Source organism: Rhinoraja longicauda, chromosome 17 (genome assembly GCF_053455715.1).
Source record: "Rhinoraja longicauda isolate Sanriku21f chromosome 17, sRhiLon1.1, whole genome shotgun sequence".
In the NCBI taxonomy this organism is placed as follows: domain Eukaryota; kingdom Metazoa; phylum Chordata; class Chondrichthyes; order Rajiformes; family Arhynchobatidae; genus Rhinoraja; species Rhinoraja longicauda.
The window spans coordinates 16,912,398-16,924,284 of record NC_135969.1 but is presented as its reverse complement, the minus strand read 5'-3'; positions in this window follow the sequence as shown (position 1 = coordinate 16,924,284).

Genomic DNA, 11,887 nt, shown 5'->3' with positions numbered 1-11,887 from the left:
TCTTGCCGACATACAGGAGGCCACATTGGGAACAGTGGATGCAGTAGATGAGGTAAGAGAAGGTGCATGTGAACCTTTGCCTTAACTGGAAGGACTGCTGGGGTCCCTGGATGAAGGCGAGGGAGGAGTTATAGGGACGGGTGTTTGATCTCCTGTAGTTGCTGGGGAAAGTATCTGGGTAAGGGGTCGTTTGGGTGGGAAGGGATGTGTGAACCAAGGAGTTGTGGAGGGAGCGGTTTCTACGGAAAGGGATGTGGATGGGAAGATGTGACTGGTGGTGGGAATCACATTGTAGGTGTTGAAAATACCAGAGGATTTCCGGATGTGGCCTTCTCTCAATAGCGAGACCCAGCGGCCGTTTCACCGAACACTCGTCTTGATACTCCAACGCCTGCAAGATCTCTTGGTTGTTATCCATGTTAATGTGTCTTCCCACTCCCATACTAACCTATATATTCCCAGGACTATCCTGGGCCTCCTCCATTGCCAGAGTGGGGCCATACGCAAACTGCAGCAACAGCACCTCGTATTCCACCTGGGTAGCTTGCAATCCAACGGTATGAACATTGAATTTTCCAATTTTAGGAATCGACATAACCCTCCCCTTCTGCCTTCTTCCTCCTGGACTCGCACCGATTTCTCCCCTCATTCTCTCCTTCCACCTATATTCCTTTCTCTAGCTTCACAATTTACAAGTCTTCAATCCTTTTGTCTCATTCCTTCTGTCTTTTCATCTCTGGCCTTTGACCAACCATCTTTAGATGTTAGACTTTAGCACAGAAACAGCCTGTTTGGCCCACTGAGTCTGCGCTGATCGGTGATCTCCCTATACACTAAGCTACACACTAGGTTCCATTTTACAGCTTGCCAATTAACCTACAAACCTGTATGTCTTTGGAGCGTGGGAGGAAACTGGAGCACCTGGAGAAAACCCACGCGGTCACAGGGAGAATACAGACAAGAGACAAGGGTCAGGATCGAACCTGGGTCTCTGGCTCTGTGAAGCAGCAACTCTACCGCTGCGCCTCCGTGCCACACACCTGCCTACCCTCAAACCCTCCTCGCCCGTGTCAGCCTATTACCTGCCAGGGTTTGTCCTGCCCTTCCTCTCTTCCAGCTCCCTGCTCCTCCAGAATCAGTCTGGAAAAGGGTCCCGACCTGAAACGTCACCTCTCCTTGTTCTCCTAAGATTCTGTCCGACCCGCTGAGTTACTCCAGCACTCTGTGACTTCCTTTGTAAACCAGCATCTGCAGTTCCTTGTTCTACAAGGGTCAAGAGCGTTTAATTGTCACATGTAGAGTTGCTGCCTCACAGTGCCAGAGGCCCAGGTTCGATCCTGACTCCGGGTGCTGTCTGTAAGGGGTTTGTAGGTTCTCCTTATGACCTGAATGGGTTTCCTCCGGGTGCTTCGGTTTCCTCCCATATTCCAAAGATATACAGGTTTGTAGGTCAATTGGATTGGTAAAATTGTAAATTGTCCCTTGTATGTGTAAGATAGTGCTAGTGTACGGCGGGGTGATCGATGGTCGGTGCGGACTCGGTAGGCCGAAGGATCTGTTTCTGCACTGTATCTCTGAACAATGAAATTCTTACTTGCTTCACCTTTACAGGCACATTAATGCAATAACACACAAATAATATATAATAATGAATAATACAAAATAAGAATAACCCTTAATACCAGGTAACCAGACCATAAAAGAGCAAAACAAAGTCCATAGTCGATAAAGTCCATAGTCGCTGAGATAGGGCTGAGGTTAGTGTTGTGCAGTGTTCAAGAGTCTGATGGTTGCTAGGGAGAAGCTGTTCATGAACCTGGAGCTGATGGTTTACAAGCTTCTGTACATTCTTCCTGATGGTAGCAGTGAGATGAGAGCATGGCCAGGATGGTGAGGGTCTTTGATGATATTAGCTGCCTTTTTGATGCAGCACCTCCTGTAGATCCCTTCGATGGTGGGTAGTTTAGTATCCATGATGGACCAGGCAGTAGTCACCACTTTCTGCAGCCTCTGTCATTCCTGGATGTTTGAGTTACCAAACCAAGCCATGGCTCAACCAGTCAGTGCGTTCTCTACCACACACCTGTAGACGTTCACCAAATCTCCTCAGTCTTCTAAGGAAGTAAAGGCACTAGAGTCATAGTCATACAGCGTGGAAACAGGCCCTTTGGCCCAATTTGCCCACGCCGACCTACATGCCCCATCTACACTAGTCCCACCTGCCTGCATTTGGCCCATCTCCCTCTAAACCTATCGTATCCACGTCCATGTCTAAATGTTTCTTAAACATTGTAATAGCACCTGCCTCAATTACCTCCTCCTGCAGCTCATTCCATACACCCACCACCCTTTGTGTAAAAAAGTTACCCCTCAGTTTCATGATAAATCTTTCCCCCCTCACCTCAAACGTATGTCCTCTGGTTCTCGATTCCCCTACTCTGGGCAAGAGACTCTGTACCTGATCTATTCCTCTCATGATTTTGTACCCCTCTATAAAATCATCCCTCATCTTCCTGCACTCCATAGAATAGAGTCCTGGCCTGCTCAACCTCTTCCAATACCTCAGGCTCGAGCCCTGGCAATGTCCTCGTAAATCTCGGCACCTTTTCCAGCTTGACAACATCTTTCCTACAAAATGGTGTCCAAAATACTTGCGTTGGTGAGCTTTCTTTGTGATTGCATCGATGTGCTGGGCCCAGGACAGATGTCCAGAGATGTGCACGCCCAGGAACTTGAAGCTGTTGTCTCTCTCCATCTCCATCCTGTCAATGAAGACTGTTGTTTTGTGGATCCCTTGCTTTCCCATCTTGGAGTCAACAATCAGCTCCTTGGTCTTGCGAGCCATTTCCACTGGCTGGAAGATCAGAAACCAGGCATCACAAATGCAATTCCCCCATGCCAACTGGAACAACAGCACATTATATTCCACATGGATAGCTTACAACCCAACAGTATGAACATTGGATTCTCCTGGGTAACCTCTAACAACACCCCCCCCCCCCCCCCCATTTCTACTCCCCTCCATTTCTCCTGCCTCCAAACCTCTCCACTGTGCCCCACCCTTGGAAGTTCACTTATATCTTCCCTTCACCTACATTCCTTCCTCCAGCTTCACAATCTGCAACTCTTCAATCCTTTATCTCATACTTCTTTTTTCATCTCTGGCCTTTGTCCAACAATCTGCCTATCAAGCCCCCCATGTCCTGTGTTTACCTATTACCAGCCAGGCTTTACTTTCTTCCATCTTTTTCCAGCGGGGGGGGGGGGGGGGGGGGGGTGTTGCCAACAAAGAGGGATGGGGTGGAAGGGGTGGCGCCGAGAACAAAGAGTGACCAACATGAGTCTAATGAGAACTTTTGTAATTTTGTCGGCAGATGCAGGTTTATACCAAAGGTATACACAATGTGATGAAGTGACTCAGCAGCTCAGACGGCATCTCTGGAATAAAAGGATGGGTGACGTGACGAGTCGGGACCCTTCTTCAGACTTATCGACCCATCCTTTTTCTCCCGCTGAGATACTCCAGCACTTTGTGTCTATCTTTGCCAAGTTAAACTAATCACTTCCATCTGGATGTGATCCATATCTCTCCATTCCTTGCATATCCATTTGCCTACACAAAGTTTCAAAGTTTAGTTTAGATTTATTATTGTCACGTGTACCGAGGTACAGTGAAAAGCCTTTGTGTTGCGTGCATCAGAGGAAAAACTATACATGATTACAAACAAGGTGTCCACAGTGTACACATTCAGGGTAAAGGGATAATCTTTAGTGCAAAATAAAGTCCAGTGATCCCTCCAATTAAAGATAGTACGAGGGTCTCCAATGAGGTAGATGGTAGGTCAGAACTGCTCTCTAGTTGGTAAAATTGTAAATTGTTCCTAGTCTGTGTAGGATAGTGTTAATGTTCGAGGATCGCTGGTCGGCGCACACTCAGTCGGCCGAAGAGCCTGTTCCCATGCTGTATCTCGAAACTAAAAATAAAACTAAACTTATAATATCCCTGTACTTTGTTTTAATCAATATATCCACAAACTCCACGTTCAATATGCCTTTTACTTGCTTCCATACGTGTTCTTCGAGCCAAGATGGCTGACCATTGGTGCCGACAAGCTCTTCGAGGAGTCATGATTGCTTTGCGAGAATGAGCACAGGGAAGCGGGTCAGAAGATGCGTTGCTAAAATCACGCCCAAGTTAACAGCCAGCTTGTACAGGATTGGCAGCCATCACGGATGTTTATCCATTGACCTGAAATGCCCTGCCACAAGTTAGACTGTACACGTCATGATCCTACGTGTCTGAGAGCATTGTTACTGCTTTTGGACATCCATTGCATTTGTAAATGAGGGCAGCGCAGTTGGTAATGGGATGGTTCAGTTGCCCGGTAATATCTGGGAAGAAACTGTCCCTCTTGCCTGACGGGAGAGGGGAGAAGAGGGAGTGTCCGGAGTGAGACTGGTACTTGATTATGCTGGTGGCCTTGCCGAGGAAGTCCGATAAAGTCCGATTAAAGACAGTCCAAAGGTCTCCAATGAGGTAGATGGGAAGTCAGGTAGCTGGGAAGATAGAGGCAAAGGTCTCAATCCAAAGGCCTCTTAAACACCACATCCTCCCTGCCCCGAGTATGCTAACTTTGGACAGTTCCCGTGTTTACGGCAGCTGATCTAACCTCTACCCCGGCAGTGTGCTGGGTCCACAGGCTCAACCCCAGGTTTCGCTGACCCAACGCCAGCAGGCAATTGCTCAAATCAAATTTCTCTGAAAGCCTTCACCCACGGTTTCAATGTATTGAAGATGAAAGTGAACTCTGCCCACATTCCAGCATAACATTGTCAAATAATCGCAATTTATTGATTAGGAGTTCTGATGAAACCGTTTGTCAAGAATTCCCTTATCAGTTTGACGTTGTAAATCAAATACAGCCGGACCTGGGAGGGTAATGTTTGAAAGGGGCTGTCAGGTGAATCTAGTTGATGCAGTTGATGCATTTATTTAGAGAGGACTAAAATATAAAAAACTGGAATGTAATGCTGGGCTTTATAAGGTGCTGGTCAGACCGCATTTGGAGTATTGTGAGCAGTTTTGGGAACCATACCTTAGGAAGGATGTGCTATCGTTGGAGAGGGTCCAGAGGAGGTTTACCAGATGATCCCAGGAAAGATTGGGTTGACGTAAGATGAGCGTTTGACGGCACTGGGCCTGTACTCGCTGGAGTTTAGAAGGATGAGGGGGGACTACGTTGAAACTTACCGAATAGTGAAAGGCCTGGATAGGGAGGATGCGAAGAGGATGTTTCCACTAGTGGGAGAGTCTAGGACCAGAGGCCATAGCCTCAGAATAAAAGAATGTACCTTTAGCAAGGAGATCAGGAGGAATTTCTTTCGTCAGAGGGTGGTGAATCTGTGGAATTCATTGCCACAGAAGGCTGTGGATGCCAAGTGGATATTTTTTAAGGCAGAGATAGATAGATTCCTGATTCTTGACGGGTGTCATGCGTTATGGGGAGAAGGCAGGAGAACGGGGTTAAGTGGTAAAGATAGATCAGACATGATTTAATGGTGGAATAGATGATGGGCTGAATGGCCTAATTCTGCTCCTATCACTTAAGAAAACACTCGAAAGACGTGTAGGTTTGTAGGTTAATTGGCTTTGGTGTAAGTTGTAAAATTATCGCTAGTGTGTAGGATAGTGCTGGTGTACGAGGATTGCTGGTTGATGCGGACTCAGTGGGCCCAAGGACCTGTTTCCATGCTGTGTCTCGAAACTCTAAAGGCTAAACTCTAACCTCTGCAGACTGGTTCACGAGCTGAGCACCATATGCAATGTGTTCCGTTTATTGTTTCATCTTCTGAAAAGCTGGGGTGAAGATGATTGTACGCGCTGCACGGGGCAGACATGCTCAGTACACAAGCACCTCCAGCCAATGTGCACCGTGGGAGGGTTTCATTTCAGTTCAGCAGAAAACCACAACCTTCCCAGGAGATCATCTAATGTCGTTGCACACCCGTTGCAAATCTGCAAACTACCCACAAAGTGCTTAATGCAGAGGCTTTTGGACAACGTGTTCACCGTTCTCATGTCTGATCGACTTGATGAACCAGATGTCTCGTGGTTTGTGTTAATTTACTGTTGGCATCGAGCACGGCTCCAGTTTAGTTTAGAGAAACACTGTGGAAATAGGCCCTTCAACCCACTGAGTCCATACTAACCATCAAGCATCAAGCGCTGACCATGGTGTGGCACAGCGGTAGAGTTGCTGCCTTACAGAGACAGAGACATGGGTTCAATCCTGACCGTGGGTGCTGACTGTATTGACTTTGTACGCTCTCCCTGTGACCGTGTGGGTTTTCTCCGGGTGCTCTGGTTTCCTCCCACACTCCAAAGACGTGCAGGTTTATAGTTAATCGAGTTCTGTAAAGTATTAATTGTTCCTACGGTGTAGGATAGTGCGAGTGTACAGGGTGACTGCTGGTCGGCGCGGACTTGGTGGGCTGAAGGGCCTGTTTCCATGATGTATCTCTAAAGTCTAAAGTAAAGTAAAGCACCCATTTAAACTAATGTTAGTTTAGTTTAGTTTAAGTTAGAGATACAGCGTGGTAAAACGAGGAGAACACAGCCCAGTCCCTCGAAGGGATCTACAAGAGTCGCTGTCTCAAAAAGGCAGCTGGCATCATCAGAGACCCACACCACCCTGGGCATGTGTTCAATTCACTCCTGTCATTGGGAAGAAGGTACAGGAGCCTGAAAACTGTAACGTGCAGGTTCAGGAGCAGCTTGTTCCCAATGCCCATCAGGCTATTAAACACGGAGATAGACACAAAAAGCTGGAGTAATTCAGCGGGACAGGCAGCATCTCTGGAGAAAAGGAACGGGTGATGTTTCAGGTCGAGACCCGTCCTCAGGCTTGCTTCAGGCTATTAAACACAACAACCTCCATATAGGCTCCGAACTACGTAGACTTGTGGACATAGTTTTTGTCTTTACACAAGTATTGTGTGTTTATTTGTTTGTTTGTATTCATATATGTGAAATCAAATATATTTCCGCAGGTGCTGCCTGGCCCTGCTGAGGGTTTCCTGCATCTTCAGGAAACTGGAAGAGTTTCTGATTTCAGATTTCAGATTTTCAGCATCCGTCGTAGTTTTTTTAACTTCCGGGCGACACCAGTAAGCGAGGGGTCATTGGACCGGCGGGGGAGAAGGGGCGTTGAGGGGCTGAGTTCCTGAATCGCAGGGGTCCTCGGCTGAAGGAACTCCCACAGTGCTGCTGATCACACAGTTCCATAGAACACATGACCCTCAGCCAAGTGGAGTAGGAAAATAACTGCAGATGCCGGTACAAATCGAAGGTATCACAAAATGCTGGAGTAACTGCTGGAGTTTAAAAAAATCTAAATCTAAATCTAACTCAGCAGGTCAGGCAGCATCTAGGAGAGAGGGAATGGGTGACGTTTTGGGTCGAGACCCTTCTTCAGTCTGAAGAAGGGTCTCGACCCGAAACGTCACCCATTCCCTCTCTCCTGGATGCTGCCTGACCCGTTGAGTTACTCCAGCATTTTGTGATACCTCAGCCAAGTGGACATTCGGGGCAAGTCAACAGAAACTTGGCCAAGGAATTAGGTCTTCGGAGAAGTTTTGGGTGGGAATTTCAGAGCTTGGATGCCAGACCACCAAAGACTAATGGCTGAATTGGTGAAAATCTCTACACCGGGCAGTAAATTATAATTTCCCAAAGCTCGGCAATCAGTCTAGAAGAAAAATGTTACTGGAAGTCGCAGCAATTTGGCACCAAATTGACAGAGTTTTAAAACACAACAACATTAACTGTGCAGTGCCTCAAAGGATTCCTGGAATCAAGCTGTCAACATTGCAGCGTTCTTGGGTCAGATTCACCTGTTTAAGCAAACATTCCTGGAATTAAACTGGATTTAATGGTTACAGATTAGATTAGGATCGTTTACAGTTGGTTTGAGTTATGGATAATTGAACCTGAATTTCACTTGCAGCAATCTTATAATATTTCATTACTTGTAGGACGGCACGGTGGCGCAGCAGTGGAGTTGCTGCCACACAGAGCCAGAGACCCGGGTTCCATCCTGACCTCGGGTGCTGTCTGTACGGAGATTGTACGTTCTCCCTGTGACCACGTGGGATTCCTCCGGGAGCTCCGGTTTCCTCCCACACCCCAGGGACGTGCAGGTTTGTAGGATAATTCGTTTCCGTAAATTGTCTAGTGTGTAGGATGGAACAAGTGTACGGCTTGATCGATGGTCGGCGCGGACTCGGTGGGCAGAAAGGCCTGTTTCTGTGCTGTATCTCTAAACTAAACTAAACAATCAGCCTTTGCAAGTTCCTGTCTAATGCCATCGAAGTTGGCCTGGCCCCGATTAGGATCGTCTCTAACACTGGTACAGTACTAGGTAATTTCAGATATCAATAAGGATCCTTCATTCATGAACTAGATTACAAAGGCCACTCACAGTGGCTGGCTCAGTGTTCAAATTACCTCCTAAAACCTTTTGTTCCTGGGTACTGTTGTAGCCTTTGGCAACATCTGATTACGTGAAGCTGTCTTTAAAGGGGTGTTGGCACAAAAGGAATAATTATTACTCATGGAGCAAATTACACATGAAACTTGCCTTCCAGGAAACACTGCTGACAAACAACGTGATTAACTGTTGCCCGATGTTGGTTGGGTATAAACATTGGCCTGGAAACACGCGTCGGGTTAATTGGCTTTGGTAAAATTGTAAATTTTCCTGAGTTTGTAGGATAGTGCTAGTGTATGGGGATCGCTGGTCGGCGCGGACTCGGTTGGCCAAAGGACTGTTTCTGCGCTGGATCTCCAAAGTCAAAGTGTACCGAGGGTACAGTGAAAAGCTGTTCTTTGCGTGCTATCCAGTTAAATCAGATTGCACTATGCATCAATACAATCAAGCCCTACACAAGTACAATGGGAAGAAAGAGAAAAATACCAGAGTGCAGAATACAATTTCATAGTATTGTAGTGTTACAGTTCCAGAGAAGAAGTACAATGTTTGCCACAAAGTAGGTTGGAAGATTGATATTATCCCTTAGTTTATGGGAGGAATGTTCAGTAGTTCGGTGTAATTTAGTTTATTTTAGAGAAATAGCATGGAACAGGCCTTTCAGCCCACTGAGTCTGTCTATCTGTCTGTCTGTCTGAATATCTATCTGTCTGTCTCTCTCTCTCGTTCTCTCTCTCTCTCTCTCACACACACACACACACACACACTTGTGTATATATATATATATATATATGCTGAACTTTATTTTGTCGTTTATTATGGTGTTTACAGGGTACTATGTTTACATATCTGTTGTGCTGCTGCAAGTAAGAATTCATTGTTCCATTTCAGGACATATGACAATTCTTGTTATCTTGACTTGAAATCAGATAACTTTTACTCAGAAGTGACTTTACTCCCAATGGATTCCTGGTTGGTGGGATTGTGTTTCATATTTATTGTGACATTAGTTGGCTAGGTCTAAGCATCCTTTGGCCCAAGATCAAACTTCCTTGGCCTTCTCCTCCCATGATTTCTCTCTGCTTTGATGGTCAGGGGTGCAGATAGCTGTGATCCAAATTGATCTTATCTCCCCTGCACTTGTCCAAACATAGGATCCCCCCAGGGTTGCTTCCTTAGCCCCCTACTGAACTCCCTGTACACACATGACTGTGTGGCCAGGTTCAGCTACAATTCCCTCATCAAGTTTGCTGACGACACTGTGGTGGTGGGCCTGATCTCCGATAACGAGGTAGCTGATCTGGCACTCTGGTGTCAGGACAACAGCCTCCTCTTGGACCTGTGTGTGTGTGTGTGTGTGTGTGTGTGTGTGTGTGTGTGTGTGTGTGTGTGTCTACCTGTGTGTGTGTGTGTGTGTGTGTTTTTGTGTGTGTGTGTGTGTGTGTGTGTCTGCCTAGATAGATAGATAGATAGATAGATAGATAGATAGATAGATAGATAGATAGATAGATAGATAGATAGATAGATAGACAGACAGACAGACAGACAGATAGATAGATAGATAGATAGATAGATAGATAGATAGATAGATATGCATAGGGATTACTATAAAAAAACAGTGCTTCAGATTTATAGGAAAAATTGTCTTGGATCCATGGAGCCATACAGCATGGAAAGAGGCCTTTCAGTTCAACTTGTCCATGCCAACCAAGATGCCCCATCTAAGATAGTCCCACATTTGGCCCATCATCCCTTTAAGCCTTTCCTATCCATGTACCTGCCAAATGTCTTTTACCCACAGTTCTCAGGAATGGAGCCCTTGCTTAACCATCAGTCCAAAAAAAGGTCATGACCCCGAAAGGTTGTCTGTCCATTTCCCACCGCAGATGCTGCCTGACCCGCCGAGTTCCTCCAGCAGTTTGTTCCTTCTTCGCTCAGGATTCCAGCATCTTGCTGTCTCGCGTGTATCCGCAAAACCTGGGAACCGCCTGAGCGTAGTTCTTATCGCAACGCTGTTTGTGAGAGCACTGTCATGGTTTTCTTTAAACATTTCCACATGCACTTCAAGTTATATTTATCTGTACGGATGTGAAGGCCAGCAACAAAATGTGTCTTATTTTTCATTTCCTGGGAAGGACCCAATCTCTCCTGATTCTGGTGATCCTGGCCCTGTGTTTTGAAATGCAATCACGGTTGCCAAGGAGATGAATGATCATGGACTGCTTTCCAGCTGAGATTAGCATGAACTGACACCTCTCAATTACCAATCAATGTTGTCTTTCTAGAATCCATTAAAACCACATTGCTTACAAAAAAAATCATAATCTCATTAAACAAATAAACATAAAAAATGCTTCATGTTAATTTTCCTGGAAGTTGCATTAGCAAACCTTCCAGGAACACCATCGCTCCTGTAATATTTACAAAGCCTTACATTTGCAAGGGAATGCTATCGGTGTTCAGTGCCAATATTGTGCAGGAAGGAACTGCAGATGCTGGTTTACACCGAAGATAGACACAAAATGCTGGAGCAATTCAGTGGGACAGGCAGCATCTCTGGAGAAAAGGAATAGGTGACGTTTTCGGGTCGAGACCCTTCTTTAGGCTTGTTCTTCAGAAGCCCGAAAAAGGGTCTCGGCTCGAAACGTCACCTATCCATGTTCTCCAGAGATGTTGCCTGTTACTCCAGCATTTTACGTCTATCTTTACTGTTCAGTGACAATCAGAAAAGGAAGCCATTTTTGCACGAAATAGTGAGGCTGAGCGGGGATTGGCACTTGATGGGAGAGGGGGGAAGCGTGTTTAGGGAAGTAAAAGGGAAAAGGACACTGAAGGACATTTTAACTGCGATGGTTGATTCTACCATTTAGAGTCAGGACCCTCCTTTCTCAGACTATCGAACAGCACGGTGACCAGCGACCACCAGTACACTAGCACTATCCTACACACAAGGGACAATTTACAATTTTACCAGAGCCAATTAACCTACAAACCTGTACGTCTTTGGAGTGTGGGGGGAAACCGAAGCACCAGGGAGAACGTACAAACTTTGTGCAGACAGCAACCGTAGTCAGGATCAAACCCGGGCATCTGGCGCTGCAAGGCAGGAATTCACCCGCTGCGCCACTGTGCCTCCCCAAAGTCAAAAGAGTTAGTCGCTTTTCTACAGGGAAAGGTTCATCTCAAGAAGGGTAGAAAAAGAAAATAGGGAGCTCTTGAATGGACCCCATCTCCATGGAGCTTTCATCTCCACTGTGCTTGTTGGTGTATGCGGGGAGATTTGTGGATAATATGGCCACCTAGACAAGCCAGCGCTGTAAAAGAGTTTGAAGTAAAAGAGATACAGCAAGGAAACAGGCCCTTCGGCCCACCCTGACCATCGATCTCCTGTACACACT